The 8865-nt window shown below is 41.4% G+C and overlaps 1 long non-coding RNA gene across 1 annotated transcript; it reads left to right on the top strand.

The window, feature by feature from the left end:
• Positions 1 to 868: 868 nt before the first annotated feature.
• On the top strand, positions 869 to 6805 carry LOC137841867 (uncharacterized). The gene is made up of 4 exons (XR_011088806.1): positions 869 to 893; positions 5619 to 5742; positions 5829 to 5965; positions 6528 to 6805. It is a non-coding gene; the product is annotated as an uncharacterized lncRNA (long non-coding RNA).
• Positions 6806 to 8865: the final 2060 nt, after the last annotated feature.

Below are 8865 nucleotides of genomic sequence, written 5' to 3'. Positions count from 1 at the left end.
TACCTTCAGAAAGGATTGGTTCTTCACCATATAACATCACTTAGTCCCTTTTAATTAAAAAGTATATTATGTATATATATGTAAGAATAAAGATATACATGTATAAAGTGCCTATCACCATATTGATAAAGACCCTTTGGAACCACTCTGATGGCAGGGGTAAGAACAGGAGTTGGCCTGCTAGTATCTCAGCACTTCTGTTTCCAAACAACTTTAAATTTTAAAAAAAAAAAAAAAAAAAAAAAAAGCCACAAGACTTTACTTAGTTAAAAAGTGACCAAGGAGAAAATGATTTAAAAAATAAATAGTCTCTGACAGAGAACAATCTTCAATCTATTATCCCTATATCCATATCCCTATATCCAAGGCAGGGCACACAGGGAAGACACTGAAGCTTGTCCAGCTTGACTAGGGAGCAGTGGTATCCACCCAGCAGATGGCCATGGCCTCACAGAGCTCAGCCCCCACCACAACAAATGCAGCCTCCCAGACAGACCTCTAGAGAGAACATGCTGCCACCCAGGTGTGTCAGGCTGCCAGGTGTGCACTAGTCTTAGGCCAACACAGGATGGCAGGAGTGAGCACAGCTGTGGGAGGTGTGCCCACATTGAAGAACTGCTTCACCTGGTGACAGGGCTTCAGGAGGAGATGGGCAGGCTGAGGAGTATCAGGGAGTCAGAGAAGGAGATCTGGTGTGGTAGAGCTCAGCCATCCATGAGACAGGCTCCTCAGCCAGCTAGTACACATGAAATAAAGGTTCCCCTACCCCCTCACCACCAGGCAGAGGGAGGGGACCTAAGAGACAGGGTGAAGTGGAAGCAGGTTCCCGTTCAGTGCAGCAGGTGAACCTCCCCACTGTCTACCTCACCTTTCCAGGTGCTGCTACAAAACAGGTATGAGGTTCTGAAACTTGATGGGCAAGCAGAAGACAATGTGGACAAAGGTCCATCCCCATTGGGGGCATTGCTGGAGGCAAGTCAGCCTACCCCCCACAACACAACAACCTCCAACAAGAAGAAGGGTTGTTGTCATCGGGGACTCCCTTCTGAAGGGAACAGAGGGGGGGATATTGATCCCTCCACTTTTCCAGTAGCAGGGATCAATACTGAAAGGAACAGGCAGACCCAGCAGATCAATACATGGCTCTGAGGCTAGCAATGTAATTTTGTGTTTCTTGATTGTGATAAGGTCTACATGACACAAGGCATACTGGCTCCCCATGGAGAGCATCTTTCTCATAAGGGGGAAAAGGATTTTTGCCCAGGAGTTAGCAGGGCTGATCGATAAGGCTTTAAACTAGATTTGAAGGGGAAAAGAGACAAAACAAACAGCCAATGAGAACCATGTAAATACACCAAAGATGTTCCCTAGCCAACCTGAAACAATGAAAACAATGCATCTGAAAATACGTCTCTTTCAGAATAGGAATCTGAGCAAATACTGTGAAAACATAACAATACTTCATGGTCTCTTAAGTTAAAATCCTTTTCTGACTTTTTTTTTCTTGCTTTTAAAATAAAGAGGAGATGAAGTAATGATAACACTTTTTCACCCCTCATCTCCAGTACAAAATAATCTAAAGGTAAGAGAATTTACCCAAGCTATGAGAGACATCAAATCAACAAATCAACTTCTACTGCCACTTCAGAAATTCAGATCCCAAGTTCTCATTTCCATAGGTATATACATGTAGCTTTCAGTAAGCTCTCAGTGTGTGCATGTACCTATGTGGGAATGGAACTTTCCTTCCAAAGTTCTATTCTTGCTGGTGGGTGGGGTGGTGACCAGTAGGAATGATTGGGACACTTCAGATCCCAAGTTCTCATTTCCATAGGTATATATATGTAGCTTTCAGTAAGCTCCCAGTGTGTGCATGTACCTATGTGGGAATGGAACTTTCCTTACAAAGTTCTATTCTCGCTGGTGGGTGGGGTGGGGTGGTGACCAGTAGGAATGATTGGGACACAGAGAGAAAAGTAGGGATTTCTACCTAACCTGATGCTTAAGAAATTCATCTGTGGAGGAAATGTCTACATGCTAAACTTTATTGTAGGTCTCTTTGTATATACTGCCAGCTAGGAATCACAGAATTTGATGAAATCCTTCTCACTGGTTATCCTACAGAGTTGTGGTTAACTGTCTCTCCCTTGTTTGTTCTAATTTAGGATTTTTTTCTTTATAGTAGAAGAGTCTGAAGAGAAAAGCTGGCAAATTTCATTCTTTGCTTTCCTCACTGCAACTATATTGTAACTGAGTGATAAAGGTGCAGATGAAATTAATGTTGATAACAATATATAATAATCAACATCCATGGAAAAAAAATAATCCCACGTTTACAAACAAAAAACAGGTTCTTTAACAATAAGATGAATGTCACCACTAAAAAGAGGTCACTGAGATTTTGCTATTTCTCTGAATACATCAGCTTCTGTGATTCGTAATGGTTCAGAAAGGGATTTATTTATTGGGATGCAGGGGAGAGAGATGTTATTAGGATATGAATAGAGCACAAAGAGAAACTATTACATGATTGTATAAACACATGATGCACCCACAACTTCCAGTTCTAACTACGTGTAACCCAAAAAGAAGTGAATGAATGGAAAAAGACTCAGAGAAGGACAACAACAGTGATCAAAGCAGTAACCATTTCTGAGTTAGGAATTGTTGTATAAAAACATATGGGTAGAAAAAGAGAGTAAAAAGGAAATAATGCTTCACTGCAGATGATGCAAATTCATTTTTCAGATGAATGACTCAGAACAAATGAAAGGGGTTGCCTTGCAAGCATGCAATTAATTTATTGACACAGGATGTTGTAAATGCTAAATGCTTACAAGAGTACAAAAATGACAGAATAAACACATTGAAGAAATCCATCAAAAACTATTTAATACAAAGGCATATTATCAGGATCAGGGATTCCTTGAACCTTTAGCTTTTGCAGGCTGGGAGAGCACTCTGAGTAAGCAACACTAAATTATATTTATTCCTGTATGTCTGTCTTGGCCATAGCGGGGGCCAGAAAAATTGGCTTGATGGACACAATATGGCTGTTCTGCTGTTTTCGTGTGAAGGTTTTATTCATTGAAGTGTCCCATGTAAGAGGAAGGAATTATATTTATGTTCGCTACTGGAGGAGGTGAGAAGAAGGAAGCAATTGATTTTAGAAGTTTTCAGTCACACCTGGTTAAGTTAATTTTGCGCTCATATAAGGAGACAAAGGAATATGAAAACAGAAAATATGGGATGCAATTTATCTAAATTGCTCATTGAGAGGGTTTTAAACTGGGTAAGAGGGGGGACAGGGCTGAAACAAGTCTTATTGGAGACGTGCCAGGGGAACAATGGCTAGGCCAGAGGAGAAGGCAATGGCCCAACTGAAGTGCATCTACACTAATGTATGCAGCATGGGTAACAAACAGGAAGAGCTGGAAGCCATTGTGCAGCAGGCAAGCTTGGTTGCCATCATGGAAATGTGGTGGGGCCACTCTCATGACTGGAGTGCTGCAATGTCTTGCTATAGGCTCTTCAGAATGGACAGGCAGCATGGAAGAGGTGGTGGTGTGCCTTTCTATATCAGAGAGTGTTTTGATGTCATGGAACTTGAGGCTGGGAATGACAAGGCTGAGTCCCTTTGGGATAGGATCGGCAGGTAGGCCAAGGCAAGCATCCTTGTGGGGGTCTGTTATAGACCGCCAAGACGGATGAGGAATTCTAAAGGCAGCTGACAGAAGTTGCAAAATCGTCAGCACTTGTTCTCGTGGGGGACTTCAACTTCCCTGACGTATCCTGGAAGCACAACACAGCCTAGAGAAAGCAGTCTAGGAGGTTTCTGGAGAGCGTGGAAGATAACTTCCTGACGCAGCTTATTAGTGAGCCTACCCAGGGAGGTGCCCTGCTAGACATGCTCTTCACAAACAGAGAAGGACTGGTGGGAGATGTGGTGGTCAGGAGCTGTCTTGGGCAGAGTGACCACAAGATGGTAGAGTTCTCTATTCTTGGCAAAGTCAGGAGGGGGATCAGTAAAACCACAGTCTTCGACTTCTGGAGGGCATGCTTGGAGCTGTTCAGGACACTGGTTAGCAGAGTCCCTTGGGAGGTGGTTCTGAAGGGCAGAGGAGTCCAGGAAGGCTGGGCACTCTTCAAGAAGGAAATCTTAATGGCTCAGGAGTGGTCTGTCCCCACATGCCTAAAGATGAGCTGGCGCGGAAGAAGACTGGCCTGACTGAACAGAGAGTTGTGGCTTGAGCTTACGAGAAAAAACAGGGTTTATAATCTTTGGAAAAAAGGGCGGGCCACTGAGGAGGACTATAAGGATGTTGCAAGGCTGTGCAGGGACAAAATTAGAAAGGCCAAAGCTCATCTGGAGCTCAAACTGACTACTTCCGTTAAAGATAACAAAAATGTTTTTATAAATACATCAACACAACTAAGGAGAATCTCCAGCCTTTACTGGATGCGGGGGGAAACTTTGTTACAAAAGATGAGGAAAAGGCGGAGGTGCTTAATGACTTCTTTGCCTCAGTCTTTAGCAGCAAGAGCAGTTGTTCTCTGGATACCCAGCACCCTGAGCTGGCGGAAGGGGATGGGGAGCAGAATGTAGCCCTCACTATCCACGAAGAAATGGTTGGCGACCTGCTACGGCACTTGGATGTGCGCAAGTCGATGGGGCCAGATGGGATCCACCCGAGGGTATTGAGAGAACTGGCGGAGGAGCTGGCCAAGCTGCTTTCCATCATTTATCAGCAGTCCTGGCTATCAGGGGATGTCCCAGTTGACTGGCGGTTAGCAAACGTGACGCCCATCTACAAGAAGGGCCAGAGGGTAGACCCAGGGAACTATAGGCCGGTCGATTTGACCTCAGTGCCAGGGAAGCTCATGGAGCAGATTATCTTGAGAGTCATCACATGGCATTTGCAGGGCAACCAGGCATGGATTTATGAAAGGCAGGTCCTGCTTGACGAACCTGATCTCCTTCTATGATAAAGTAACGCACTGGGTAGATGAGGAAAAACTTCTTTACCGAAAGGGTTGTGAAGCATTGGAATGGGCTGCCCAGGGAAGTGGTTGAGTCGCCATCCCTGGAAGTCTTCAAAAGACGTTTAGATGGGGTGCTTAGTGATATGGTTTAGTGGAGGACAAGTTAGTGTTAGGTCAGAGGTTGAACTAGGGGATCTTGAAGGTCTCTTCCAACCAAGACGACGATTCTGTGATTCTTGCTCTGTATCAGCTGGAAAACGCTCCAAGAGTATGTACTGACACTTTTTTTAGTGAAGAATTTTTTTCTCATACCCACACATTTTTTCTTGCACATAGCGTTCTCATTTGAAGATAACTCTTTAAATAAAAAGACATGGGAAATATGCCAGTAGTTACCCATGGAAATCTGTATTCATTCTTTGTCAAGGATTTCGGGACGAAGGAAAGTGCAAGTTTTACTCTAAAAACATTTACCCATGGAAATATCATTTCTAAGCAAAAGAGTAAAGTTCAGGCTTATTCACTTCTCATCCACTCATGGCCACTCTGCAGAGAATCTTAACAATGGAATCAGTTTGTACAGGCTTGAATGAGCTTTCAGGAAGCTGTTCTTCATATTCTACTTCCTCTCATAGGTACAAGGTGCTTAATGCCAGTGCTATCCCAGAGGGACAATTCATTGATAGCAAGAAGGCTTCTGAGAAGCTCCTCGGATCTATTGATGTGGATCACACCCAATACAAATTTGGTCACACCAAGGTATAAATACTTATTGACTTAAATAGTGTGTATCTGTACTTTGCAGTACCTGACAATTATGTGCTGCGACCATTTCCTTTCTCAAGGTGTTCTTCAAAGCTGGGCTGCTGGGACTGCTGGAGGAGATGAGGGATGAGAAGCTGGCACAGCTCATCACTCGCACACAGGCTAGGTGCAGAGGCTTCCTGATGAGAGTGGAGTTCCAGAAAATGATGGAGAGGAGGTAGATACATACAGTTATTTGGCTTGCTGGGCCAATCCTCCTAACATACCAATGGTGTGAACAGAACTGAAAATGAGCTCCTTCTCAATGAAACTCATTTATTTGTTATTAGTTCATTTTACCACTATGAATGGAGACAAAAAAAAAAAAAAAAAAAAAAAAAAAGGAAAAAAAAAAAAGAAAGAAGAAGAAGAAGAAAAGACCTTCTTTAAATTATGTCACTCTTTGTAGTAATTTTTGCTATTTTCTATAAGTGGCTAAATTCTGTAGATGTCCAGAATTCAGATATATAGGCCATGTAAGCTGGTCATGTCCAAAATCTGGACTTCAAAACTGTCCATATAGGTTGGCCATCACTACATCACAATAGGATATTTGCTTCCTATATACATAAAATATAATATATATATATGCCTGTATGTACGTAATTCATTATATAGAGGATTGTCACTATAAAGTATTACATATAGAACAGTCACTACATATTATACATATTTGTATATATAAGTTAATTCTGTAATATACATTCAAAAGTATAAAACATACTTTCTTTACCTTTCAGGGACTCTATATTCTGTATCCAGTACAATGTACGTGCATTCATGAATGTCAAACACTGGCCCTGGATGAAGCTGTTCTTCAAGATCAAGCCCTTGCTGAAGAGTGCAGAATCTGAGAAGGAGATGGCAAACATGAAGGAAGAGTTTGAGAAAACCAAGGAAGAGCTTGCAAAGTCTGAGGCAAAGAGAAAGGAGCTGGAGGAGAAAATGGTTTCCCTGCTTCAGGAGAAAAATGATCTACAGCTCCAAGTGCAGGCAGTGAGTGTTGCTAATGCTTTTGGCTCATAATGCCCCATGTAAAATAATCCCTATATCTTGGTAAGAGACACATTATTCCAAACCAGTATTATTTTGAACAACATATAAAGAATAAAATAGGAAGGAAAAACATAGAAAAGCTAAGCTGGAATAAATAAACATTAAGAAATTTTCAAGTCGTTATTGCAGCTTGTTCCATGCACTTTTAAATCAAGAGAGAGCTAATCCATTTCCAGTTAGTAAACCTTACTGCTTATAGTATATTGTTTTAAATCATATATGACAACTTAGAGCAGCAATTATTATGTCTTTATGTAACCTTATTTACTATATAATTTTGATATGTTATCATCTGATGAATGAAGTTAGTCTGGATGTCCAACTGATACCCTGATTTGGGGAATTACAAATGGATTCTATTGGAGTAAGTAAGAGGAGCTGGAGCGGAAGGTATTTCTACAGCATTTCTCACTCCTGCCTCTTCACCAAAAACAGTGATGAAAGTGGGGAAAGCTAATACTTTCTCCATGGAAAGGCAGGGAGAAGAAAGTAGTGAAAATCAACTGCATCTTGATTTTCTCAATTACAGGAAGTTACATGTCAGATAAATAAATCTAGGTGAGATAAAACCCAGACTAGCCATCTTGCTGAGCCATAGGAAGCCTTCTGCCTGGATGGCATCTCTGCTCTTTGTTAGAACCATAAGGAAAAGAACATGGAGTACAAAGAAAATAAAGGTTACTTCTCCAAGGACTTCAAAGTTTCCATGTTAGAATGCCGGCAAATTAGGGCAATTTGTACTGGCTAAACACCAGTCTCCTTTCCAAACTGTTCTTCCTGACCACAACGGCTACACATATGTCTGATGCAGTTGATGCCTTTGGAACAGTGATCTTAACACAAAATTTTCCCCAAACTAAAAAATTTGTATTAAAGATGAATTTATGCTAAGTAAATTATTTTGTGAGATTTATAATAAGCATTTCTCAGCAGAATGCTGGAGTGCTTAGCATTTGAGTTTTAAATGCCGGATGATGAGAAATCTGCCTACATGATACTCTAATGATTTCAGAACTCTATTCCATTCATAGATCCAGTGCAATGTAACACTAATAAAATTTATATATATACATATATATATATCCTTAGCACCTATTACTATACTATACTATTCATATTTCATCTTTTATTTTTATATACTATTCATCTTTTATTACTATACTATTACATAGCACCTGTCTTCAGGGCTGGAGGCATTCCAAAATAAATGGTATAAAAAATAATAAATCAAAAAATAAAATAATTAAACTCTTATGATAAGGAGTTCTAACTTGAAACATCATTATGAAACCGCTTTGAAAATAAAAATACCTTCCTTTAAAAAAAAAAAGAGAAAAAATAATGGCTGACATACAAACAGAATTTTGAAAAATATTATACACATTTATATATATAATTCTGTAATATACATTCAAAAGTATAAAACATACTTTCTTTAACTTTCAGGGACTATATATTCTGTATCCAGTACAATGTACAAATCATCTTCATAGCCCTCCTCTGAGCTCATTCTGATACTTCTATGTCCCTCTGGTACTGGGTAGCTCTGAACTGGGCACAGTACTCCACGTCTGGCCTCACCAGGGCTGAGCAGAGGGGGAAGATCACCTCCCTTAACCTGCTGGCAACACTCTTCCAAATGCACCCCAGGATACCATTGGCCTTCTTGGCCACAAGGGCACATTGCTGACTCGTGGTCAGCCTGCTGGTCCCTCTCTGCAGAGCTGCTCTCCAGCAGGTCATTCCCAGTCGGTACTGGTGCTTGGGGTTATTGATCCCTAGGTGCAGGACCCTGTACTTGCTCTTGTTGAACTTCATGAGGTTCCTCTAGGCCCAACTCTCCAGATCGCTCTGAATGGTGCACAGCCCCCTGGGGTATCAGCCTCTCCTCTGGGCTTTGGGTTGTCAGCAAACTTGCTGAGGGTGCACTCTGTTCCATTGTCCATGTTGTTGATGAATAAGTTGGCACTGGACATTGAACACTGGACACAGTACTGACCCTTGGGGGACACTGCTAGCTAC

Source organism: Anas acuta, chromosome 18, assembly GCF_963932015.1.
Source record: "Anas acuta chromosome 18, bAnaAcu1.1, whole genome shotgun sequence".
Taxonomy (NCBI): Eukaryota; Metazoa; Chordata; class Aves; order Anseriformes; family Anatidae; genus Anas; species Anas acuta.
The sequence above is the reverse complement of the archived record's forward strand: the minus strand, read 5'-3'. Positions and strand labels throughout refer to the sequence as shown.